General features: G+C 47.3%; 1 long non-coding RNA gene across 1 annotated transcript in view; it reads right to left on the bottom strand.

Moving 5' to 3' along the window:
- LOC138491116 (uncharacterized) overlaps positions 1-27,540 on the bottom strand; it is a 250,141-nt gene that overhangs the window by 211,585 nt on the left and 11,016 nt on the right. Inside the window, exon 2 of the long non-coding RNA XR_011275957.1 lies at positions 5,356-5,435. This is a non-coding gene — a long non-coding RNA (uncharacterized lncRNA). The remainder of the gene's footprint in view (positions 1-5,355; positions 5,436-27,540) is intronic.

Below are 27,540 nucleotides of genomic sequence, written 5' to 3'. Positions count from 1 at the left end.
ACTGCTAGGAGATTGCGACACCTGGGTATATTAGAACACACATTGCATATCATGGCTAAACTGCTATGAGATTGCGACACCTTGGTATATTAGAACACACATTGCATATCATGGCTGAACTGCTATGAGATTGTGACACCTGGGTATATCACGTGCACGTTGTATATCATGGCTAAACCGCCATGAGATTGCAACACCTGGGTATATTAGAACACACATTGCATATCATGGCTAAACTGCTATGAGATTGCGACACCTGGGTATATTAGAAAATACATTGCGTATCATGGCTAAACTGCTAGGAGATTGCGACACCTGGGTATATTAGAACACAAATTGCATATCATGGCTAAAAGGCTATTAGATTGCGACACCCGGGTATATTAGAACACACATTGCATATCATGGCTAAAAGGCTATTAGATTGTGACACCCGGGTATATTAGAACACACATTGCATATCATGGCTAAAAGGCTATTAGATTGCGACACCCGGGTATATTAGAACACACATTGCATATCATGGCTAAACCGCCATGAGATTGCAACACCTGGGTATATTAGAACACACATTGCATATCATGGCTAAACCGCCATGAGATTGCAACACCTGGGTATATTAGAACACACATTGCATATCATGGCTAAACTGCTATGAGATTGCGACACCTGGGTATATTAAAACACACATTGCATATCATGGCTAAACTGCTATGAGATTGCGACACCTGGGTATATTAGAACACACATTGCATATCATGGCTAAACTGCTATGAGATTGCGACACCTGGGTATATTAGAACACACATTGCATATCATGGCTAAACTGCTATGAGATTGCGACACCTGGGTATATTAGAACACACATTGCATATCATGGCTAAACTGCTATGAGATTGCGACACCTGGGTATATCAGGTGCACATTGTATATCATGGCTAAAAGGCTATTAGATTGTGACACCTGGGTATATCATGGCTAAACCCACTTAAGGGGTTCTTACACGTATACTTTATTTACACTTTTGACACCACTTCCTGTGATATCATTGGGAGCAGAGGGTGAAAGGTCATGTGGTCTAACTCCCTGTGATGCCATTGGTTGTGTGTGATGTTGCACCTGAAACACCTGGTAATGTATTAATTGACATCCGTGGTTAATTTACCAGCGCTTCTACAATTTACAATGAAAGGGTTGTTATCACCTCAAAAGCATCATTCTAATAGACCCCAGTCTGTGCTCCAGGGTTCAGATGGAAGATATGCACCGCAGGAAGCCTCGGGTAGTGGTACCTCATGGCAGACATACCATTGCTCAGGTCCACGGCGCCCCCTGTGTTTGCTCTGATTCCCCCCTACCTCTGCCACCCCAAGGCGGCAGTTCTAGGGCCCAGCACCCCCCCTTTGAATGCTCCGAGAGATAAACTTCTCTGTTTAAAGGAAGACCTGTGGATATGGAGCATTGACTTGTTTTAAAATCCCTACCACTGGACAGTGCACAGGCGCAAGGACACGGAAGTCAGATGGCCCCGCCCTCCACCAGAAAAAATGACTGAAATTTAATGTTGGCACCATTTCAGACATTGCTTCCGATGAGGAGCGAAACCACAAACACGGCGTCGAGTCCGGGTTCCGCATCGTCTTCACCACAGAAGGCAGGATGCACATGAGTGAAGGCCCGCCCAGTCCCACTCCAAGGTCTTATGCACCTTAAAGATATACATCCGCCTGTTACATTGCTATGAGCAAACTGGCAATGTAATGACACTCAATAATATTAACAGTTGCACTCGTGTATTGCAAACGATGCACACACATTATACAATCAGCCATCCGTAGCATGCACACACCCAGCCACACTAACTGCACAGCCTTGCTCATACCATCAGACATGCCTGTGTATACCCTCCACACTGAGTGCACACCCTCACTCGTTGTTCCACCAGCCATGATCAGTCATACTCTTCACACACGCAGCCCCGCTGATTGCACCCCCCTCGTAATCAGTACCACCAGCGGTGCTTATTTACTCTTTGCACACCCCCATTCCAGCTCTGCACGCCATCGGCCAAACTCAACAATGCGCTAATCCCCCTCATCCACATTGCGCACACCCTCGGCCATGCTGTGCATAAAAAAGGCATGTTCCCACACTCCTTACCCACTACTATCAGCAATGCTCTGTGCACACTAATGCATGCTCAAAAAGGAATGTGCACAGAGCTCCCACATCCACACTGTGCGCGCCTTCAGTCATGCTTGCTTTACCTTTAAGATCCTCTGCACTCCTGCAGAGGGAAGCGTGGGAGCTATGCAGGCGAGTCTCCACAAGAGAAACTCTGCTCCCTCTACTTTGCTGCTCCCAACATGTTTCAGTCGCCAGCTTTGCTGGCAGAGCGCTTTATTGATTTGCTACGCATCGCCCTCTGTAGACAGAAAGAGTCAACGCAACACTGCACGGACGGGCCAAGAGAGCGCAGACACAGAGGTTTCCATCCCAGTGTTTACCCTGCAGCGTCTTCAGCTCCTATGACCCCCTACAATCAAATCGGGGATTGTCGTGGTACCTGCACTACGTGGTCCACCATCAGCTCCCCTAAGGCGCCACGAAATGGAAACCGCGCAAAGATCCAACCCTTGCCCGGTTCTCCCAGTGCTGGAAGGCTTTCCCCTGGTCTTCAGGATGTGCTAGAAACACACCCCCACATCTGCATTGCAGCCTGGCAGTGGCGTCTCCAGGAATCAAATTTAGGGCGGCACAGAGGGGACCACAGACAAATGTAGGGGGCTACCTATAAAAGGGCAATGTGTATGCTTTTCCCAAATGGACACAGGCAAAGTAGTCCGGGGAAGTTGAAAATCGTGCTTTTTTAAAGCAAGCAATTCTGTTGTATAGATGTGTGTGTATATATATAGATGTCAACAATATTGTCTCATCTTATATCGATATTGAAAATATATTTCGGTATATCTCCAGAACTTGATATATCGTCTCTGTAAAGACGGATACCTCCTCCCAGAGGCAGATGCTGCTGGGGACGGGAGGGAGCCCTAAATGACTGCCTATCACTATCTTTCTTCTGGCAGAGCACACACAGCAGCAGTTCACGCCTGGTTTCGGGCCTTCATGGGCAATTTGTTCAGATGTAGCCTGTTGTCAATGGCTGGTAATGGACACCTGTCATTTTATGCACTTTACGATGATACAGTGTTCATATTGTGTCCCAATGGCATCTGCTGTAGGGGGCCTTTCACAAGTGTGTCATTAATGCCCACGGTTCCCGATGCCTTTTTGCGCATTTCCCATCTGGCTGCTGGTGCTTTTCTGGAAGGTCTGTGCAGATCGCAATTGGGGCTGTGGGTTCCGTTCTCAGCGGTGTCTTTGTGTGGACATTTTATAGTGCAAATGTAGCAAAAGCACTGAGAATGTCCAGAGCGGGCATGTGAACTAGAGGAGCACAGTGTGTGTCAGTGTGCGCGCTATAACAGCGGTCAACCAGTGACAAGATATGATCCTTTAAAGCAGTGTCTTCTGCAGAGATGGAGCCACTCTGATGTCTTGAGGGCAGTGTGTGCCTTTCAGGCCAGAAGAAAACAAAACAGGCTAGGCAAAACGCCTGCAACCGCTTGAGTGATGGCTGGGGGAAGGAAGACAACAGATTAGATCACGAGTCCCATGTTTCCTTCAGCGAAGCTGGGGGCTTGGCTGGGAAACGCTTGTCAGGGGCGAGCTACCCTCCAAGACCCCAATTTGAAGATCAACAATCGGAGGCCGGCCTGGCCCGATTGTTGAAATTCAAATTGTTTTTTTTTTTTGTTACTGTGCACTCACTCCCTCGGGCAGGGCAGCGGGCAGGGCTTGCCTTTTCATCTAGCTGTGCATGCATTAGCAAGGGCAAGCCCTGGACCCTGAATGCTGACCATCACCCCTGTGCCGCTGCCCTGTGTGCTCCTTTATGGTATGTTTCTCGCTGCATTTGCCGTGCCCGTAGCCGGCCCCGGTGGCAGCATTGCAGCCCTATGTATTTCGGCCATGTATGTTTGCCGTGTGGGCGGAAGCCGGGCAGCACCGCAGAGAGAGTAGCCCAGGTAGGGGGAGGCACAGGATTTAAGAGGAGGGGCCTGTGCCCCCCTCCCGCACCATAGCGACACCATTGCAGCCTGGTGGACTCTGACAGTCCTCCTAGTTCACAATGTGTGCAGAGCTAGGTCATTACCCCGCACCTCGTTTTAGCAAATCCTTAAATGCTGAATTCTAAAATGGCGGTGCGCTGTCATCACTTGGATTGCACTGTGCCGATTTCCCCTGCCCCCGAGTCCCCCTTTCTATTTACCTTTCCTCCTGACACACTTGAATTCCTGTCTGTTCTCAGTCCCCTCGTCCATCCCCTGCGCAGTTAGTCTCATTCCCCTAATGTGGGTAGAGCCTTCCGTTGCAGGGTCCTTTTTCTTTTTTATTCCAGCGCCGCACTCCCGCACTCCTCACCTTCGAAGCGGGGGACCCCCCCAATCGCATTACACGGAACACAGGGAGCGGGGACACACCTGCACGCACCGTTAGGTATAATACGATTCGGGATTTCAGTTCATACCGAATGCGCAGTAACTGCGCATTTGGAATGTTCTTTTTCTGTATGTTGTGGCAATGCCATGTGTGCACACAGTTCATTCTCAGAAACCCTGTGGCCTTCCTTCTTGCAGGTGCACCTGTGCGCCTAGGCTGTGACCTCGGGCGTGCCTGCATTCGCTTTGCGTCGGCACGGTTGCACCTGCATGGAAGATTCTAGTGGTTTGAAATCTTGCTGAGTCATCTTCTGAAACTCCAGCTGTTTTCACTGATCAATGAAACCTTCTGGAAACTAGTCGGAGACGTCATTGAATGGTTCCACTTCCGAAGGCAAGCGCGGCCATCTTAATTGTGAGGTTGCTTCCTACACCTGAAGTGATTAAAGTGGAAAGTGGAAAGCGGAAGTGAAGACGATGTTAATACAAATGTGAAAACACGAAATGCTCATGAATGGAGTCACTTTCATATGATGATCGATAATGAAACTATCCGATCTCTTTCACAATATCTCCCGGGTGGATGGGTGCTACCCCCCAAAGCACTGCCTTTTTTTTGCATCTGTAGCAGAGGCGGGGCGGGGGGTCGTTGCAATGCAACAACGCTCTTGATTGCTTCTGTTAAGGGCAAAAAGCGTATTCCTAGAAAATATGCATTGGAATGTATTAACATCACAGTGGTGACGTCAGAGGACCTACTTCCACAGGCAACACGTATGCCAACCCCTTTAGTAGACGGGTCCCCTTTGCTCTGAGCTCCCAGAGTACTCATACTCTCTTATATAGCACTTACCTCTTAATGCGAGGAATGATTCTGAGGTAATTAGCAAACTCAACAGGTTCCACGTTCTTTCCACGTCATGCACCCACATCCTGCAGAAGTACACATCAAAAGACGATTAGGAAGAACAAATCACCCGTTTCATCAACTTGCATTTAATGCAGTCTTTTACATTACCACCAGAGCTTCCCGACAGTTCTGAAGATTGCAAGCACGAAGATTCAATTCTTTTGGTGCTTTGCTTGATGGCTAATCGAACGCCCCCGCCCCCCACCGGAAGTGCAACACAGCAATATGCTGGCGGGCCCTGAACAGGGAATTCAGCGAGGATCCCAAGCCATCGCCCCTTCCAGGACCAGGACTCCGGCGCCCTCTCCCGTCACATTTACAGCCCTTCCACATCTGCTCTGCACCCGCTTGTGCTCTACCGTTTCTGCCACATGCTCCTTTCCTGTATCCCCGCACGTTTTGGCGAAAATGTACCTTTTTGTGAATTAAGTATCACCCACATAGATTTTCTGACAATACTAATTCAGACCTGGTTTCTTAGTGAATACCATTTTCTGGTGTAAGTTATGACCAGAAGTAAGAGTCATTGAAGCCTTGAGTAACTTACAGGATGTATTTGATATCGGGTACTGTATCTACCACATGTGCAGATAAGCTGGTGTTGTGTACAGATCGCCTTATGCACATGTAGTAGATACAGTGCCCGACACCAAATACATCCTGAATCACCAGAAAATGGTATTCACCAAGAAACCAGGTCTGAATTAGTACTGTCAGAAAATCTATGTGAGTGATACTTAATTCACAAAAAGGTACATTTTCGCCAAAACTTGGCTACCCTGGGGGACCTTACCCCATACTACCTGGCTCCATGTCAGAGAAGAAAAATATCTATTTAAACTTGTTCTTCCTTCTTCCTGACACCCAAATATTTCCCCACATTTCCCTTCGTACTCGATGCATCCCACTTTTATTCACTTTCCCACCGCACCTCCAACATTTACGCTACTACGGTCAGGCCTAAAACTTCTGTGTACTAAGACATATGCACATTTTGTGGAGGAGAGGAGAGGTTCAGACTCCAAACTTTAAAGAGAGTCTGACATGGGAGCTGGATTTCAACATCTTGGTCAATGATGGGATCTGGGTTCCAGCATCTTAGCCAATGATGGGGGCTGGGTTCCAACATCTTGGCCAATGATGGGAGCTGGGTTCCAACATCTTGGCCAATGATGGGAGCTGGGTTTCAACATCTTGGCCAATGATGGGAGCGGGGTTCCAACATCTTGGCCAATGGTGGGGGCTGGGTTTCAACATCTTGGCCAATGATGGGGGCCGGGTTTCAACATCTTGGCCAATGATGGGATCTGGGTTCCAGCATCTTGGTCAATGATGGGAGCTAGGTTCCAACATCTTGGCCCAATGATGGGGGCTAGGTTCCAACATCTTGGCCCAATGATGGGAGCTAGGTTCCAACATCTTGGGCAATGATGGGGGCTGGGTTTGAACATCTTGGCCAATGATGGGGGCTCGGTTCCAACATCTTGGCCAATGATGGGAGCTGGGTTCCAACATCTTGGCCAATGATGGGAGCTAGGTTCCAACATCTTGGCCAATGATGGGGGCTGGGTTTCAACATCTTGGGCAATGATGGGGGCTGGGTTTCAACATCTTGGGCAGTGATGGGGGCTGGGTTCAAACATCTTGGGCAGTGATGGGGGCTGGGTTCAAACATCTTGGCCAATGATGGGGGCTGGGTTTCAACATCTTGGGCAATGATGAGAGCCTGGTTTCAACATCTTGGCCAAAGCCCAACTTGTATTTTTCCCCACAGGACAAGAAAGGTAGCACTGGCTACAATTTAAAAAGACACTGATCCAAGTTTAAAGCGGGCATGCATGCTCTGGTTGCGGCATAGCGGCCATGCTGCTAAAAGCGTAATGTCACCACAAACCTGCATTCAAACGTTGCCGGCCTCTCTATGGCCAATGCTATTCCCACACACCCACAGACGCACACACACGCACCCCCAAGTGATGTGGAAATAAAATTAAAAGCATTCGGGAAAGAGTACAAATGGCAGCAGAAAAAGACAAGATATAGAAAGTTAAACAGCAATGTGCATAGTCACAGAGAGAAAGGGGTCAGTGGGAGATGCAGGGTAAGTGATGTGGCAGGGTATATCATTCTCAGGCGATGAAAACCCCTCCTGGGACCCTAATGGTGTAATGAGAGTAGGGAGTGCATAGGGGAGGAGTTAGCACCCTGGATTGCAGACCAGGCATAATTGTGGTGGGCTTTGTTGTTACTTTAGACCAATGTCTTCAAGTGTAGCGAATGAGGACTACAATTCCCAGACTTCAATTGATGGAGAAATGAAAGACCAGCCCTAGGACATGTGGACGTGAGGATCCAAGTCCTTAGACTGCCTTGCTGTTGTTAAAGGTGTAGGGGTGAGGACCATGAGCAGCGGCTCGCAAGCTCTAACCCCCGAAGCAAGTCTGCTGGAGATGGATAGGGAGGAATAGGGCAGGAGACCCCAGGATCAAGTGCACTGCCAGATTAAGGTGCGCACAGCATTACCGCTCAAAAACACTATTTCTAGGTCTTTCCAAACACAATGCCCAGGCATTTCCCATGTAGCCAACTTCCCTTCAAATGTATAATAATATTATTAGTAATAATACAATAATTAATAATAATAGTAATAATACAATAACATGTAGGAAAGTAGGATATCGGGGTGGGGCGTGTAACCAGAGCGTCTGGTGCTGCTTGCTTCCAAGGACAGTGTGTGAGGAATTCGACCATCCGCACGTAGAGTGTGTGCTCGCCTGGGCCTTTTTGATTTTTTGGAAATGAAAATGAATGATGGGAGATCAACCTTTGAAAATGTGTGCGGCCATTCCGCACACATTTTCCCTATTCACTGTATGCATAGTCACTTGTACTCCGGGAGGACACAGCCTGCAGTCGCCGTCCTCCCCTGTCATGTTCAGCTGAAATGTGACAGCCACAGGTACATCAAAGAATCTCAAGAAGGGGGAAGGCGACACCTTCCTCCAGCCATGGGAAGCCTAATTAAAATATCAAAGGCCCCATGGATCTGCCCTCTTTATTGTCTAAGTTCTGTTGGTGGCGGCGCATACTGATGAGAGTTAATTGAAACAGGACTGTGATAGGCTTGACCGCACAACTGACAACAGGGGACAGGACACTAACAGCTCTTTGATATGCAATGTGTCAACTTGAAACTAGCTCCCACCCCTCTGTATGAAGGGCAGTGAATGGCATATCTGGCACAACTATTTACAGTAGGCTACGCCTGCTGGAGTACCCCCTTTCAGAGGGAAGAAGCATGTGATTTGTGGGAGACAGAAGTCTGTTCTCACCATACTCTTCAAGAGAGACCTGCTCTTTGATCAGGAGTCACAGAGAGCTCCATTAACCAGAGAGACACTTTGATCCAAAACAGACAAGAGGATGGGTGGGACTTAGTAGTACATGTTGTCACACCTTACCTTTCCTGTTGCAAACCACTCTGATTATGACCCCACGCCTAACAGAAGACTGTTGGTGGGGACCCAGGATTGATTCATTAAGATAGGCTTAGCCTGCACCAATCACTGGGGCTCATTTGGCTTTAAAAGATGGCTGAACCCCTCACTTAGCAGATCATCTGACTTTGAAAGGAGTAAGAAGAAGGACTCATTTGGACCCTGGCTGAAGGTACAGTGTGCCTTACATCTTCTGCCAGTGAAGGAAGTCCAGGATTTCCAAGAGGGAAGGAAGATCCCTCCCCTAAACATCTCCCAAGTAGCAGAGGGAGATACTGGACTCAGAGAACCCATTGAGCAGCTCCAGAACTGGTACCCAGCCAGCACACAGCTTGCCCCACTAGGTTCTGCCAGCAAGCTTCCTAGGTGGGAATTTCCGGAGAGTCTCTGAACAAAGGACAAGGCCGTTGCCTGCAAACACTCTCCTCAGCTTTGGGCCACCCACCTTAAAGGATGGCACAAGCCCAGCGAAGAACCTAGGAGAAGAGCCACAACAAGCATCATCCAGCGTCCATCTTTTAAGGACATTTTCGAGGCAGTCGAGCCCTGGAACCACGACCCACTGTGCTACTGACAGTTGTCACGCTGCAATCACTAAATCTGCCCGAGACGCCTTGACCAGCGTTCCAGATTTGCCAGCCAGCACAGAGACAGCGATTCTTGACCTCCAGCCGCCGTGTAGGCCAGCCTGCAGCCGTCCATCCAGCCTCATTTGTCGAACTGCCTGCCACCTGATGCCCTCACCTGTGTCCCATCTTGAACTCTGTCGCAGGAGCTGCAAAGTGCCCTGAAACCGACTTGATGCTGTCGAGCTTCAAGATCCTCTCAAGCACCAGGTACATTGTTGTTCTGTCCCCCTGGTCCTTCTTCGAAGGCCCCTAGTAACGTTTACGAACCCTTGCTCCCTTGGTGCTGAAACCAAATAACCTCGAACAGTTAAGACTGATTGCTTTACCGACTACACTCCTGTTATCCAGAGTGCATTTCTTTCCTTCATGAAATTGTCTGTCCTCTGCATTCCTTTACAGAGTGGGTTGTATTTTGTAGTGTTGCTAGAACTGTCTGCTGTGATAATAATAAAGTAGATATTTTTGCACAGTTTTGACTGGACAGTCCCTTTTATCATTGGGTAATAATTGTATTTTCGCTGTGTTGCAACTAACCAACGATCCACGACCTTGCAGAAATAAGCCTGCTGTTCTGTCCACATGACCAAAATTGGACAAGGAGGTTTATAATGTATTTGTGTTTCCAATCTTTTGGGATCCCTTCTGGTGTAGCAGAGGTGTGGGGCTGATTGATGGTTTAGAAACCGATATTCATCCCTGGACCACTGGTGCCCGGATGTTGATTTGTCACACAGTGTTCTTCGGAGATTGGGGTAGGACGTGTAACCAAAGTTTCTGGTGCTACTTGCTTCCAAGGACAGTGTTCTTAGGAGATCGAGGTGGAGGTGTGTATCCAGAGATTCTGGTGCTTCTTGCTTCCAAGGGGAGTGTTCTAACCCGAGGTCCACCAACGCTCTGCCTACCAGGCCTGCCTGGCCGCACATGAACGCACTTTAACAAGAGGATTCCTGCACCTATCGTGTACCGAGCATGCACGTGCAGACACAAGGGGCTGAGTGACAAGGAGACACCTAAAGGTGAATGGGTAGACAGCACCGCACGCGGGGTTGCCGGCCAATTCGCAGTGAGACTTTGCAGGTAAAATAACGGCGCTCTTATGAGATGAAAGGTGGTATGTTAAATGCAGGCCCTTAAGTATAATGCACACAAAGCGACACTCTTGTAATGTTTACCTTTTCCCCACTCGGGCACCCCCTGTAGCATACCCAAAACTCCTCTGGACACCCACGAGAATGATGTTTACTTGTTCCCCACTCGGGCACCCCCTCTGGCACACCCAAAACTCCTCTGGACACCCCCGAGAATGATGTTTACTTTTTCCCCACCCGGGCACTCCCTGTGGCACACACAAAACTCCCCTGGACACCCCCGAGAATGATGTTTACTTGTTCCCCACTCGGGCACCCCCTCGGGCACCCTCTCTGGCACACCCAAAACTCCTCTGGACACCCCCGAGAATGATGTTTACTTTTTCCCCACTCGGGCACTCCCTGTGGCACACACAAAACTCCCCTGGACACCCCCGAGAATGATGTTTACTTTTTCCCCACTCGGGCACTCCCTGTAAAATACCCAAAACTTCTCTGGACACCCCCGAGAATGATGTTTACTTTTTCCCCACTCGGGCACTCCCTGTAAAATACCCAAAACTCCTCTGGACACCCCCGAGAATGATGTTTACTTTTCCCCCACTCGGGCACCCCCTCTGGCACACCCAAAACTCCTCTGGACACCCCCGAGAATGATGTTTACTTTTCCCCCACTCGGGCACCCCCTCTGGCACACCCAAAACTCCTCTGGACACCCCCGAGAATGATGTTTACTTTCACATGCCACAGTAGTACATTCATTTCTGAGCCGGGCAAAATCATTTTGTGAATCGGTCTTAATACACGTGTGTCGATGATCACTTTCCCATGACTAAGTTATACTTCCAGTGCATGGAATCAACCATTAGAGGGCCCGGGTTCATATTTTCTTCCTGCCACTCACCATTAGTCCACTTGAGAAACACATGCAGAGTATTTCTGTAGCCAGCAATGTTGCTGATACTTTCTCACTTTTCTTTCCAAGCCTCATTCCACCCGCCCCCCCCCCAAATCCAGAAATAGAACACTCACGTTCTGCCATCCCTGACTGTGCACCTACATTATAATTGCAGGACTACAAATACCAGAATGCAAAGTGATGCAAACGCAAAAGCTCGGCCTGGCTGATCTTCCAAAGCAATTAGCCAGCCTGAGATTAAAGTAAACACTCATTTGGGCTCTACAACTGCCAAGACTTAAATACACACTCCGATTGAACCTTTTCAGTATTTGTAAGCTTTGCATAAGCGTATTATTTCAAAACTGGAATCGGCCCATTCCTAGCTCTTTTGAATTTCGATGCCTACAATTGTTAGTGGCCTCTTGCACGTGTCGGAGGCTTTCAATGCAATCACCCATCTAACTTTTCAGTGGTACGCCAAACAAATAAGAACTATACCGGTAACCCAGAAACGATTTGCCCCATCCTTAAAGGAGATGAGTCAACCCTTTCAAGGACAAATTCCACTACCGCTGGTACGATCACACCTACAGAGACCGCCCGGATCAGCCCAACAGTCATCATTTATAAGAGTCTTCTAGGACCTGAGCTGCCAACCCTACCTTCAGGGTCTGCATATCTATACATTATGGAGGCTACAGCTCTCCTGAGAACCTTCTATCATCACAAACTTCCAACCCTTCTCCAGGTTCTACACATCTATAAATGATGGAGTGAGTGGCTCTCCAGAGGGACCTTTTAACCATCAAAAGCGTCCAACCCTGCCATCAGTTTCTACACATCCATAAACGATGACGGCTGCTGCTCACTAGACACATGGTTGTCCAACTCCAGGCCTTGAGGGCTCATTCATGACAGGTTTTCAGGTGCTTCCTTGCTCCTCCAGAAGCATTAAGGACAACATTGTTTCCCTTGCTCCAGCCTTGCCCGATTTCTGCAATCATTCCTTTGCCCCTGAATCTTTCCCCTTTTTTATCAAGCACTCCCTTGTGCACCCTCTCCTAAAAAAGCCTTCTGCCAACATTTCCTGCCTGGCCAACTATCACCCGATCTCTATCACTCCTTTCGTGGGCAAACTCTTGGAGAGGTTGACCATCTCCCAGCTAACTCTCCGCACTGAATTGGTTGGTTATCTCCATGACCATCAGTCTGGCTTCAGAGCTGTCAGAGGCACAGAAACTGCTCTCCTGAACACCTGTGAAGATTTCCTCTCTAGCCTTGATTCCAGCTCTCCCAACGCCCTCATCGTCCTTGATCTTTTCTCTGCTTTCGACATGGTCAATCACGCCACCCTGATTAATCGACATTCCACGAAAAACTTGGCATCACAGATCAGGCTCTGGCCTGGTTGACATCCTTCCTTTTGGATCAACCCTCCCAGGTCCAACTTGTCTCCTTTCTCTCCAGCACCTCTCTCTCCACTTATGGTGTCCCCCATGGCTCTGTCCTCTTACCCTGGCTCTTCAACAACTATCTGACTCCTTTGGCCCACCCGATCTCCACCTTCTCCTCTAACTTTCAGTGTTCTGCGGATGACACACAGCTCTTTTTCATGCTACCCTTCGCCTCCTCCTCTTTGTCGCTCATTCCTGACTATCTGCTATTTGGCCATGGTACACTTCCAACAATCTCTGCCTTAATGCCAGTAAGCCAGAGATTTTCGTCATTGGGACCCCTCTTCTGAGACTAAAAACCCTGGTGTCATCTTCGACTTAACTCTCTCCTACTCTCCTCACATCATGGACCTTGCCAAGAAGGCTCAATTCCAGCTGCACCTCCTCAGAGGTATTCTCCATTTCCTCTCCGTGCCCCAGAAGCTCACTCTCTCCAGAGCTCTGGCTCTCTCTAGGTTGGACTACTGCAACAGCCTCTTTCTTAATCTTCCTAACTCTGCTCTTCCCCCATCAGCTTATCCAGAACAGGGCTGCAAGACGTACCCTTGGCTGCAAGCCCAGGGACTGCATCTCTCCAGCCCTGAAATCTCTCCACTGGCTCCCGGTGGCTGCAAGGATCAACATCAAAACCCTCGGCATCATCCACAAGGCTTTTTGGGGCAGTGGTTCTCACTACATCCAATTCTCGCTTCCTAAATACCTACCATCTAGAGCTCTGTGCTCATCTACTTCTATCTCTCTGAGGGTCAGACGCTTCTCCAAGCAGAGAGTAGGGGGTAGATCTCTCCCCTCTGCAGGGGCCTCCCTCTGGAATGGCCTCCCTGCACCTCTCAGACTTGAGCCAGACCTCCTTAAGTTCCGAAAGCTTCTAAAGACCATCCTTTTCTCCTCTTCTTTCTCGCTCCCTCTCCCCTGCTAACCCTCCCTTCTGCACTGTCTGGACTGGCTGCTTGGTGCCCTCAGTGTCTTCCAGGGCACCAGGCCCCTTCTTGCCCAGTCCCCCTGCACTGCCTCCTGGCCCACCTCGCACTGCTGGGGCTGTGACTGCACCCCTGTAGTGGCGTGCCCTCTTTGCACTTAACTCAGAGCCGTGCTGCTCTGATTGCTCTTTTCACCTGCACCCTCTCTACTAATTTCTCACTAATGCACGATTTGATTGTCACAAGGCCTAGTAGGATTTTCTGTCTTGTCTGTCCTCTGTTTTCCCCCTGCCTTTTCTTGTTGTGCCTTGAAACACTTGTCTATAGGTGCATTATAAAAACAAAATCAATCAGTATCCCTCATTAATATTCATTAGAGGAAATGTGCATACTATTAGAATCATTGGGCCTCTTTACGAGGTAGGAGGTAGCCATGGCGCTAATAGTGCCATGGCTAACCCCTTACCCCATTTCGGGTCCGTGTTCCCGGAATAGGGACTTACTGGGTCATTCCGACCTTGGAGGACCCGGTAAGTCCCCATTCCGGGAACCATTCCACATCACCATTCGAGCCCCCACAGGGCTCAATGGGAATGGGGATGGAGCTAATAACGGGCCCGCTAAGAGCGGGCCCGTTATTAGCTTTGAAGTACCTTAACGGGTCCCTTCCATAACGCCTGACAAAACCAGGCATTGAGGAAGGGACCTGCTAAGGGACCTTGGAATATGGAGGTAAGGGATTACCGACACCGGTGTCCTTACCGGTGCCGGTAATCCCTTACCGCCCACCTCGTAATGAGGCCCATTGTATGTAAATGTAACTCATGAATATCCATAAGGGGTATCCTGCAAATTCGACATGTTTCCGACCCTCTGGGCCTGGAGCTTGACAAGCCTGGCACCTAATAACAATCACAAGCTTCAAACTCTTCTTTAGTTTCTGCACATCTGTAAACTATGGAGGCTTTGGCTCTCCAGAGGGACTCTCTACCCATCACCAGATTCCAACCCTCCTTTAATTTCTACACATCTGTAAATGATTGAGACTGCAGCTCTCAAGAGGTACCCTCTAGCCATCACAAGCTTCCAACCCTGCCTTCAGTTTCTAAACATCTGTAAACGATGGAGCCTGTGCTCTGCAGCAGGACCTTCTAACCATCACAAGCTTCCAACCCTGCTTTCACACTGCTTTCAGTTTCTAAACATCTGTAAACGATGGAGCCTGTGCTCTGCAGCAGGACCTTCTAACCATCACAAGCTTCAAACTTGACGAATAGATTTTCTGAGAGAGGCTCAAAGAGCACCATTGAGAACTCCCAGCAGCCGAATCCTCGGAAGCGAGTGATGGCGCCAAGAGATGCAAATGACGAAGAAAACCAGCCCCAGATATTTCCAATAATTACTCCTTTCCCAGAAATGACGACACATTCTCCAATTAAATAATTATGAACGAAATGTAAAATACCAAACACATTGTATTCATAATATAGTGATACGTTGAAATTAATTACCTTAAATTAAATATTAATATACATTTAATTGAAATAACAATTTCCAAAACGGCCTGGATTGATTGCACTTTTATTGCTAATAACTTTAATAAGTATTTTTAAGTTTGTACTTACTTTTAATGTTATTATAAATCGTATAAAATATATAATATCATTAGCAATACAATATGAACGTGATGAGGACAATGTAAAGGCTATTACAATTGTTTTTATAATAGTAATAATACTATTCATTATTAATATTATTAGTTGCAGTACATTTATAAAGAGATTGTTCTCAGGTTTCTGGATATATCCCTCCCCGCAGCCCCCTCTTCATCTTGTTGTGCTAAACAAATGGTGGCCCTCATATTCTTTTCAACAAATACTATTACAAATGATGTGTAAAAGGGGCTGCATTGAAACAAATGAATTGGATGATTCATCTATCCTTTCATAAGTAGCCTTTGAAGTAGTGAGCAACTAGTTATTAGCCTCCCTTCTACATAACCCCGGAAACTGACATGGAAACATGGTATAAAGATTCTGCAGCATGGGAGCTTCCAGGTTAACCCTTCAGTGCCAAGGGCGAGAGTGTTGGACCGGAATTCCTCTAAGGAATATGTGTAGGCTCCGCCCACTCTGCCTATTTTGCATAATCCCATAGTTCTGTGCTGGATGGCTTGCCATAACCTCTCCACCGCGACTTTCCAGCGTAAGCTGCGCACGCGCCATGACCCTCATAGACGCCGCTGCCCCACAAAGCGCTGCCATAGGTTGCCAAAGAAACAAACCTCTACAGTGAGGGTGAGTAATGGGGAGAACATGGATGCAGCCTGTCCATAGCACTGATGTATTGTTACAAAAGAGGCGACATTCTTCATGTATAAATGATCCAGGGTTCCCCACAGATCCTGATGAAACTATGCCTGGGCCGACCTGGTCCACCTGGAGTCAACCATGAACCTACACAAAGAGGGAATACTGGCGGTGCTCATGTGGGCCAGGGCCGGTCTCTCATGGAAATGTGGGGGGACGCTCACTTTCATTGCAGCTGTCCCCTTGTAAATCCCTTATTCCCAAAGGGGCCATGCAAGGAGAAGGATGGGCCGGGTAGAAGGATGGGCCGGGTGTGCTGGCAAAGGAACTGCAGCCAGACCTTGCACTGTATCCAAGTATCGGGCACGCTCCAGATCTGTGATCCCACGTATATGGCGGGCTGGGGGGGTACCCGCATCAGGAGTGGGGGGACCATACATGCCTTCCTATTCTGAGCAGATCAATGCTGCCCTACCAGCACTGTGTTTTCCTCTGATTCAAGGGAAACCATTTGGGGGGATCTACCCCAGATCAAGGTGCACCCCGATATAAATTGGGATGGGTTTTATCTGTGGCAGACACGCCTCTACCAGCTGATGAGCCCAAAAACAGAGTGCGTGTATCTGGCAATCTGGCACGGTGCATTCTTGCTTTTTCAACAGCCACAGATTCTCCCAGGCCACCCCGATTCCTTAGGAACCATCATTGGCTCAGATTGAAATCTATGGTCAAGTGAAACCCCCGCTCTACCTACCTCCACAAAACCCAGCGTAAGAATGAGCAATGGGTCGCAGCATGCCACAAGCACGCGGCAGGCGGACAGGGACCCGTGGAATTGGGAGCACAGCCAGGGGTTGCAGCAAGACTAGGGTGGCCTGAATCTGCCTAAACCCCATGCCATCAAAGAAGTCTGGCACACTTATCGATCCTTCCTGCATCTGGGCGGGAGTGGGCACTGAAGCGACCTCCCACATGCACCACTTCCGCCAGCAGTAAGTCTTTTCATGGCAGTCTCAGGAGGATAGCTCAGGGGCAATGTGCTCTCCTTGGAAGCAAGACGACATGGAGCACCACAGGTTCGATCCCCGGCTCCGCACTTAGAAACCTCTGGGTATTAATCGCATTATAAATAACATATCAGATCACGCTGGTCGCTAGCAGGGCACTGTTGGCACTCCTGTACCGATTTAACAGGTAACATGCACTATAATGTCACTCAATGCATGGACCGCGGAACCATCTAGCGCTGAGACGTGTACCCACAAGTCTCCTTATGTCCCTGGGCCCCCTACAATGCTCAGAGCAGTGATGCCGAACATATCCCTTGAAAGCTGAGCATTGACCATCTCTTGTGCACGAGAGCATGTACATACTACCGCCGTGCCATGAGCTGCGTATCACTCCCATTGTGTGATTGTGCCAGTGTGCTGCAAGCCCCAGACTGCACCAACAGATGTGCGCTTACCTGCTTCTTCTGTTCCCAGCACTTGGTATCCTGGTTGATGAACTACGAGGACCAGGATGCCTTGCGAATGCTGCCACATTCACTCTACCATGTCCCACTTACTTGCTTCTTCTAGATGACTGAACTCGAGAGTTCCTTCTGATGGCCGCTTCTGGTTCTTAAATGCATCTCTAATGAAGAGCGCATGAAAGATTCATTGCTGCTTTTTAACTTCTGTGAGGTCTTCATGAAAGATGCACGAGGCCTGAATTATGCTCAAGATTGGGAATTAAATATGCATGGAATGGGCACCCGGTGCGGCTTTCGCATCTCATCGGCTTCAGCCATGGCACCTTCACTCTGGTAAGTAACAGGTGCCTTAACCCACTCCACAATGCATTTGATTATTAAGAATGTGCAGCGCCATCAACTGCGCACCTGATGCAAAGAGGGCAGCGGCTGCAAGCGGCGTAGAGTGTACGGGGTTCCGTTATTAATACCATGACTGACTGACAGCAAACCACAGCGAGCCTGCTTTGTCATTGGTGGACCCTGGGGGGCCATTCTTTGCCTGCGATGTTGATCAATGTTATCTGTGATTTGTCATTGGTTGAGCTTGGATGGTCGTTGCTTCTATATATTTATTTATTTTTTATTTATGTATTGCTTACGTTTAGGCACTTATACAATTTACCTTTTTCGTAATTTTCTACACGTTTAAAAGGCAGTCGTAAAAATAACAGGTGATGAACCGACATCATACCTAAGAAAATACTGTTTCAAAGCGCCCACAGCGCAAGGGAGGGAGCAGGGATGGGAAATACATTAAAATGAACTAAAAACACGATTAAAAAAAAAAGCAGTGGGGGGAAGAGGAAAAAAGGACAAACCTACTGTGCCCTGTGAGTATTGAGAACGTGCACGTGTAGCAAGGAGGAAGGCAAGGGATCAGTGCTGTGGAGTCTGAGCTCATGAGTGAGCCACAGATGAAGTGCTAGGAATGTTGAGTGCTGCACGGCCTGGAGCCGCGAGGGGTGTAAGTGCCAGCCACCAGGGCGGAGGGTGGAAGTGCAGATAGACAGGAGCTGGGCCGATTGTGTGTGAGAGGTCAGGGACCTGAGGATGCATAAGGGCCCAGTATACCAATCACAGCAACTGTGGGATTGGCAGGGGAGAGAAGGGAAGGAGGAGGTATAGAGGAGGGTCTTATGGAGCTTCTGGAATTTAGGAAGATCCTGCTCAAGGCGCAGAAGGAGGGGGAGGCTGTTCCATAGGAGGGAGCCAGCTGAGGAAAGCACACGACCACCTGCCCTCTGTTTGGCAAAACACATTACACACAGAGCTAGAGCCAGAGGAGCGAATTGGCCTACAGGGGGAGTATTTATTAAAATAAAGTTTAAGATAGTTTAGTCCCCGGCCCCAGACCGCCTTATCGATGATGCAGGGGGATTTGAAGTTAATCCGTGCTGCAACCGGTAGCCAGTGAAGACTTTTTAGTGCAGGAGAGATGCGGTCCCTGGCCTTAAGGCCAAGGATAAGTCGTGCTGCCCTATTCTGGATTCGCTAGTGGGGTTGCAGAGTGGAAGATGGCAGATTCAGGAGGAGGGTATTGGAATAAGTGGTCAGTGATAATGTTGAATCCAATAATGTCGACAGTCAAAATGTCGAAAAAAAAATGTCAAAAAAAATAATGTAGAAAAGCAATAATGTCGAATTTTTTTCGAATTTTTAGAAAAAAAACGAAAAAAATTAAAATGTGTTGAATATGAGGGGTGAGAGGGTGGTGGGGGGGTGACAGGGGGGTGTTGGGTGAGGGGGTTGAGTGGGACCCCCCTAGTAAATGATATTTTCCTTGTTTATTTATTTATTGAATAAATAAATAAATATATATATATAATTAAAATGTGTTGAGTATGAGGGGTGAGAGGGTGGTGGGGGGTGGGTGGGGGTGGCAGAGGGTGTTGGGTGAGGGGGGTTGGGGGACTCTTCTTGTTTATGTATTTATTGATAGTGCTAAATGACATTTTTTGTCGACATTTTTTTTCTAAAAATTGACTCTTTTCATTATATGTATAGGATTTCGACATTACTGTTTTCAACATTTTTTTTCGACATTATCACTATGAACCATTGCAATAGTCAAGCATAGAGAGAAGCAGGGTTTGGGTCACATTAAGCCTCTGGGGGAAAGTGAGAAAAGGGAGAATTCCTTTGAGAAGGAAGAGATGAAAGTGGGACTTCTTAGCAATGTCCTGAGTGTGAGGGAGGAAGGAGAGGGAGGAGTTGAAGATGACACCAATGTTTCTGGCTTCAGAAGAGGGCGCAGGGGTAGAGCCCAAAGAGGAAGGCCAGAGTGAAGGGAAGAAGGATGGAGCAGGGGTCTTGATGGGAAGGATCTCGCTTTTACAGGCATTGAGGCAGAGCCCATTGGCGGTGCACCGGGACTGGATGGCAGATAGGCAGTCAGGGATGATAGAGGGTGTAAGAGGGTTGGCAGGGAGTTTGAAAAAGAGCTGAGCATTGTCAGCGTGACACTGGAATTTGGAAGAGAAGGAGGAGATGAGGCGTGCAAGCAGAGCAAGGTAGATGTTAAAGAGCCAGGCAGAGAGGATATAGCCCTTGGGGCAGCACAGGTGGAGAGAGAAAAAAAATAGAGGAGAAGGTGCCCAGGATAACCTGGGAGGGACAGTCAGTAAGGAAGGAGGTCAGCCATTCCAGTGCCCGTTCCGAGATACCAAGGGTATCATGAAGCCTTTGAAATAAGATGAAATGGTGGACTGTGTCAAAGGCAGAGGAGAGATCATGAAAGATAAGGACTTCTGGTTATATGTGGTCTCTCGTTGTTTGACCCTGGAGAGCCATTTTTGGTCTGTGATATCTGTCAAGGTAAGTTGTGGTCTCTCATTGGTCGGCCAAGGGTGGCCACAGTTTGTCTGTGATATCTATGAAGGTAATCACTGTTTTCTCATTGGGGGACCCTGCATGGCCATTGTTTGCCTGTGATATCTATCAAGGTTACCTGTGGTTTCTCATTGGTTGACCCTGGAGGGTAATTGTTTGTCTGTGATATTTATCAATGTTATCTATGGTATCTCATTGGTCGGCCACTGGTGGCCACAGTTTGTCTGTGATAGCTATGAAGGTAATCCCTGGTTTCTGATTGGTGGACCCTGGATGGCCATTGTTTGTCTGTGATTTCTATCAACGTTATCTATGGTTTCTTATTGGTTGACCCTGAGTGGCCATTGCTTGTCTATATTTATCAAGGTTATCGATCACTGGTCTCTCATCGGTTGATCATGGATTACCTTTCTCTGTCTGTGATATCTATCAAGGTTAGCTGTGGTTTCTCATTGGTTGACCCTGGAGGGCCATTATTTGACTGTGATATCTATCAAGGTTAGCTGTGGTTTCTCATTGGTTGACCCTGGAGGGCCATTCTTTGTCTGTGATGTTGACCAATGTTCTCTGTGATTTCTCATTGGTTGACCCTGGATGGCAATTCCTTGTCTGAGATAGCTATCAGCGTTATATGTGGTTTCTCATTGGTTGACCCTAGCTGGCCATTCTTTGTTTGTGATATGTATCAAGGTTATCTGTGGTCCCTCGCTGGTTGACCCTAGATGGCCATTGTTTGCCTATGATATCTATAAAGGTTATCTTTGGTTTCTCATTGGTTTACCCTGGAGGGCATTTCATTGTCTGTGATATCTCTCTAGCTTATCTGTAGTGTCTCATTGGTTGACCCTGGATGGCCATTGCTTGCCTATGACATCTATCAAGGTTATCTGTGGTCTCTCATTGGTTGACCCTGGGTGGCCATTCTTTGTCTGGGACATCTATCAAGGTTACCTGTGGTTTTTCAGTGGTTAACCAAAAATGGCCAATGTTTGTCCATTATAATTATAATTGCTATCCATGGTTTCTCTCAGGTCAGCTATAAATGACTATGACTTTAACATGATTTTTCGAAGGATTCTACGTGATCTCCCCATCACGGCACCCTGGGAGATGACCAAAGAATCTTGTGGGAAAACCAAGCCTCAAATAGACTTTATGTGCTGGGGAACTGCCTCGAAATCTTTATGAACTGTTCAAGAGGAGTCTTTTTAAAAATAAAATTAAATAAAAAAAGCCCAAGAGGGCAAGAGCAAGATCAACATTGAGCTATCAAAGCTTTGGAGGAGGTTTCCTTTTCATTTGTGTTGTGAAGGAAAAGACTGTTTACAATTCGGGTTTGATGTGGTTTGTGGTAGTGCCACAGAGAATATATTTCACCCAGTGGGGAGAACCCAAGATGTATCACGTGACAGTGCTGGGGCCCCAGCATAGCTGCCGGTGTACAGACAGCAGTGGTGTCAGATAGAGCTAAAGACGTAGTACTGCTCCATAGAGATGAATGTGCTTGGGTGGTGATTATCGACATAACGTTCCATGTGGGCGGCAGTCTGTGTGCGTATTGTAAAGGTGATATAGTAGATAATGACGATGATGTCTTATTTATATAGCGCTTTTGCCAAAGCGCATTACATAGAACATATTTTACATGGAACATATTTGCATACAATATCACCCAAACGACGTAGCTACTGATGTATCTACCTCAGAAGGATATGTAAGGGTGAAGAAGTACGAGTCTGACACGGTGGTGGCATGCCTGTTGGCAAAGACTCATATAATACATAGAAAAGAAAAGGAAAAAAAGGATCTTGCCCTTTTTCTATGAGCAGTTGCCCTACACCACCAAAAATACTAAGGACTCTGTCAGATGGCCTTAACGTAAAGTGTCCACCATCCTGTGTTCAAACCTATTTCTGACCCTTACACTAAACTAACTAAAGAAAACTAGGTGTCTTCTTCATCCAGGGGGAGGCTTCTCTCGCTCTCCGGGTAGTGCCCCTTTAAAGTTCAGTTCCCAAGTATCCAAAAAGGGGGGGAGTCCCTTCCCCTTGTTTCCAACTCAGATCTGTGGGGCCAAGTCTGGTACACTATCCTCCCAGACATGACCGCAGAATTCAGATCTCAAGCAAATGTCTCTTTCTCCTAAAGTGGGTCCTTGACCTCTTGTTTTAATACATTTCAATGTTCCACTTGGATCCCAGATCCACCTGCGCTGTCTGGGGTTCTCCCTGACTGTTTCTGCCATTCCTGAGTGGATCCCAGATCCCATTTGACTTTTTTGGGTTCTCCCCGACATGCTTTGGGCCTCAGCACCTTTTAAGTGTTTCTTCATTTAGTGCTGGTCTGTAACCCCTGGGGCCTGCTTTTGTGGGCCTTGCCCACCTTCATGTGGTCTCAGACCATGGTGTGTTGGACTGTCCCACTGAATAGAGCTGGTGTACTCTCCTGCCAGGTGCTGTCATGCACGTGATGTATTACACTGTTCATATTAAATTTTCTTTCCCCTTGTACTTCTCTTGGGTCTCAGACCCAACTTAGCTTCTGTAATTCCCTTGGGTCCCAGACCCCTTTACATCAGCCTTTCAGGACAGTTGGTTCACTCTCCTGCCAAGTACTCACTAATATGGTGCATTGGTTTGCCCTTATTCTCTTTTTGGTGTCTTTGAGCCACGTATCATTAGCTTCAACTTGCTTTGAGTCCCTGAATCTCCTTAGGTTTCCCTGGTGCGGTTTCCAGCCTCTCTCATGGACCCAGGCAGCACCCCATACCTTGATTCTGTGCTCCAGCAGCGTGCTTCCCGATCGGGCTCCCCTGACTCACTGGACAACCTTCTGATTCTCTTGTTCCTGCTTGCTCTGTCTTCTGCGACCCCGCTTCATCTTCAGAATGCCAGGCTGCGCGGCTCACTGCAGCATGTCAGCTGCAGGGCTGGGCTCCCGGAGGCGTCCCAAGTGTTTTCTCATGGTTGTGTTCTCTCTGGCTTCTCTGGGTCTGCCCACTCGTGGCAGCACCTTTGAGGGTGGGGGATTTGTTCCACCGTTTCTCCCCTCTACAGCTTCTGCCTGTGGTTTCACCTTTTAGGCGTTCAAACTTGGCTCTCGATTCCTCCAAGGCAGGCTTAACACCTGGGTTAGTCCATCTTCGCATTTGTATTCCGTTTGGCCCATAGGCAGTCTCCAACAATTAGACTGCATCTTCTGGTTTACATCGCTAGTCCTCATTACTCCCCAGTTCCTCCTCATCACAGCACTGAACTGCTGATCTCCTCAGAGTTTAGTATCCCTCTTCTTAGTCTCAGTACTTTCTTGATACTTAACTTCCCCAACTCTACAAAGGTGAATGTAAGTATGGGGCACTACAGGTGAGTGGTATTAAGGGGATGAGGGGGCAGATAGGAAGGTGGGGAATACCGTTTTCTCCCAAGGTGATTGTCACTAGTCCCATGAAGGATTTCCCTCCCCACGAGAGCCACCCACAAGAGTACCACCCCTAGGTTGACTATCGGGTAGAAGTCTCACCTCACTGGCCTGATGGCAAGGGGAACCCTCTATGAAAGCAGTGATGATACCCTGGGATTTGTCATTGATAGGAGGCTGAGTTGGCCTGTGACCTGCTGATCACACACAGATCACAGCAGCATCTGCTCAACCCACTGAGCTATCTTACTGGCATAGATAGAGCAGTGAGTCCAGTAGTTGGGGAAAGGTGAGTCCAGTTGTTGCTAGACTAGTGTGCTGTTGAGCTGAGGGCAGATGTTTTCTCATTTTGTTATCCATCGGCATGAGGAGTTCTTCCAGTGTTGTGATGCCTGTGGGATGGTGTTGATGTATTGTGACAGATGAGCAAGAGTTGGGGAGATGGGCCTGAATAAGAGCGGTCTCTCCGTTTTTTTATTTGGGTACGCTACGCAGGCCTATTCCATGTTTCGATGAGGCTTGCACACCAGCATTTATTTAATCCTGGTTTGCAAGGTTGGCTTTCTGATTTGTCTTTGTTCTGGATGTTCTTTTGGTCCAGGTTTGAGATGGATATTTATGTTGTTAATATCTGAGTGGTTCACACTTTGAGGGTTATGAGTCCGTAGTAGTTTGTCTAATTGTTTGTGGTGGGTCTTTGAGTGCGAGTCTGGGTGACTAAGGTGAAATGGTTCTAATTGTTCCACATCCTGGAGGGTGCCATGCTAGCTTGTATGTTGAGGTCCTGTGAATAGCCAGATTTTGAGGGATTTTTCTTTGAGGGATTTGCTGAGAACCAGTTTGTCATCCTCTCTATGGAGGTGCCTGGTTATTAAGTTCCAGAGCTTGGTTGACTGTAGAGCGGTTTCTATTTGAAGCTAAGAATTGGCCTTATTCCTTAAGGGTCAAGAGTCTGACTTCTCTTCTGTTTTATCAGGGTAGGTCTTTCAGTGTGTGGCATGCACCCTGACATGGTTTTTAGTTTTATAACAGCCATGTTTGCCATATATCTTAACATGTGTCACTGGTGGGCAATCCTGATATACGTTTACAAAAGGGTCTCCCTCGATCCAGGTGCTGTCATATTCCATTCGACTTCAATTGAATTTCAAATCTAGTTCCTTGTGCCCTATGTTATTTTTTGTTAAAGTTTCTATATTATTAACCAGAAGAATTCCTTTTGTTTCTTTCTGTGGAAATGATTTAGTCAATATCCAAAAACCTCTTTTCTCCAGGTGACGTCTGGAATGGCAGAGCCCTTACAATCCTATACACATACATTGATTTGCAAACTTCACCTCCTCTTTGCCCTGCCCTATCAACTATACACTGGTTATCCAACAGCCATGGCACAGACCCAGCCCAGATTCACAAACTGCTCCTAGTCCATTTGGATCTTGGTGCTAGCCTGGCCTCTTTGCCACCAATCCCTTCGGCAGCTTGCGCAGGCAGAATAGTTTTGGTAGCCCTCTCAGGAAGATACAGATGTGAAGGCCACCAAAATGACACCTGTCCACCTGCAAACATGCCTACTGTGGATAGGGAAGTGTGCTACTTGGCATGGCGTGCCATGTATACAACCTGAGCATGGCCGAGTGGCTCTGAGGTTCCGGTAGACCAAAGTCTACCAACTCATTGCATGATATCAGAACTGCACAAGAGGGCAACTTTCTATGAGCAGGGTTTGTGTGTGCTGTGTGTTTAGCAATGTCAGTTGATAGAGTTGTGTGGCTAAGAAGTTGAAATGCCACCCATCCTTGCAGAGGACTTCCATAGCATTTATTAGAGAGGTGGGAAACTTTCAGTGGTCCATGATGTTATGTACCCGTTGCAAATGGTGGCAGTAATGGAGTGCTGTGTTTTCACAGGTTGGGTCTCAAGCTGCATTAGGTACAATTTATCCTGATAATATTAATCGGTTTTTCCCTTTAAAATTGGTGAACCTTTGTGGGCCCCGGACTTTGGTGCAGTCTGTGAAGAATTCACTTGGATTGTTGGGAGGGAACTGTTGACATGTGCTGGAGGATGGAGTCTACTGATTTATGAGGAAGTGGTTTAAATACCTCTGCCAAGGAGGATATACAAGCAAGCACTCTGCATGTTTGCCACAAAGTGCTCTGAGTTTGGGATATTTTGATTGGAGTAAGAAGTCCACAGGAATGAGGACAGGTACTCAGTTGGTCTGATTCTCTAAAAAAAAAAGCATCTGAAAATAGCACAAAATAAGCGATTTTTCAGTTTGGGCTATTAGGTGGCACTGAAAGCACTACCATTATTATTAGGCTATTGTCATTAACATAAGAGCCTCAAATGCGGGCTTTGAATGAGGGTATGTAATGCTTTTCCAATGGAGATGATATTTGAGGGGGAATACACATTTGTAATCCCTCCCATTCCCTGCCCCTAGGCAATGTAATCCCTATGGCTAATCCCACCCATTTCTACTTATCTCAGAACTCTTTGATTTTGAGTGAGCTCTTCCAGGGAAGCAGCCATCTTCGATGAATATCTCTAAGAAAGGTCTCTGGAAATAAGCCGGCCATCTTTGAATGGGAAAGATACCATGCATCTCATGTGTATGATCTTTTGTATTTAAAATGGCTAAAGTACAATACTCACAGTAATCAATATTAATCACTTGTACATGTTATCCTGTATGATTTTTTACCTTGAATTAATTGTGGGATTCTTTTTTTATTGTATAAGTAATCACGTTCACCATGATTTTATTGCAATTATTTTTTTTATTTTGTTTTCTATTTGCCTAGTATGTTTGTTTCTTTTACTTACCCAGTCCTTTCTTCCTGTTCTCTCGACCTTATTTTATGCTGGTGACTTCTATGAATCCGTACAGAGGGGAGGGGTAGCGGGGTCCAGATTAAAAGTTCTTCAGAGTTTTTCAGAGAAGATCCTTTAAATAAAGCATTTGAAGATGCATTTGAAGAAGTCGGATGAGAGCAGGAAATGGAGCCGAGCCGGTGAAATGTAAATTGGACAATGTATTGGCAGAGCTGTGCTGCCGTCGCTGCATGCGTCACACTGAGAGCGGCAACCTCTGCATAGTCTCCTGCAGTTGTAATTTTGTCCATTACAACCGTTGTTGGCATCAGTGGTTGAAGTGTATGAAAAGTAGTTGTGGAACTATGTTCCTTGCTGGCTTGTTCCTGCTCCCCATAAACCCCATCGCCATGCCACCTCCCCATGCGCCATACAAACCACTAAACAAATGCGCATGTTGTTTACGGGAAAGTTCAGTGTAGTGCTCTGAAGTGCAAGTTTCAACTTCTTCCTACACTTTTATTTTAAAACGAAACCATTCCAGAATTGTTTCTTTAAAAAAAAAAAAAGTATAGGAACAGTAAAACTTAATTAACAAAAGTAGAGGAGCACCGCTTCCGACCTCTCCTGCCCACTTTGACCACTGCTTGGCATATGAATTTGTGAACACGAAAGCTACTGATTATGTACTCTTGACTTGGACTGGTCCTCTCTACATTGCTAAAGTTGAATAGAGCTCAAAGGACTATAC

Source organism: Ambystoma mexicanum, chromosome 10, assembly GCF_040938575.1.
Source record: "Ambystoma mexicanum isolate Mex_15411 chromosome 10, UKY_AmexF1_1, whole genome shotgun sequence".
Classification (NCBI taxonomy): Eukaryota; Metazoa; Chordata; class Amphibia; order Caudata; family Ambystomatidae; genus Ambystoma; species Ambystoma mexicanum.
Note: the sequence above shows the minus strand (reverse complement) of the source record. Positions and strands in the feature narration are given on the sequence as shown.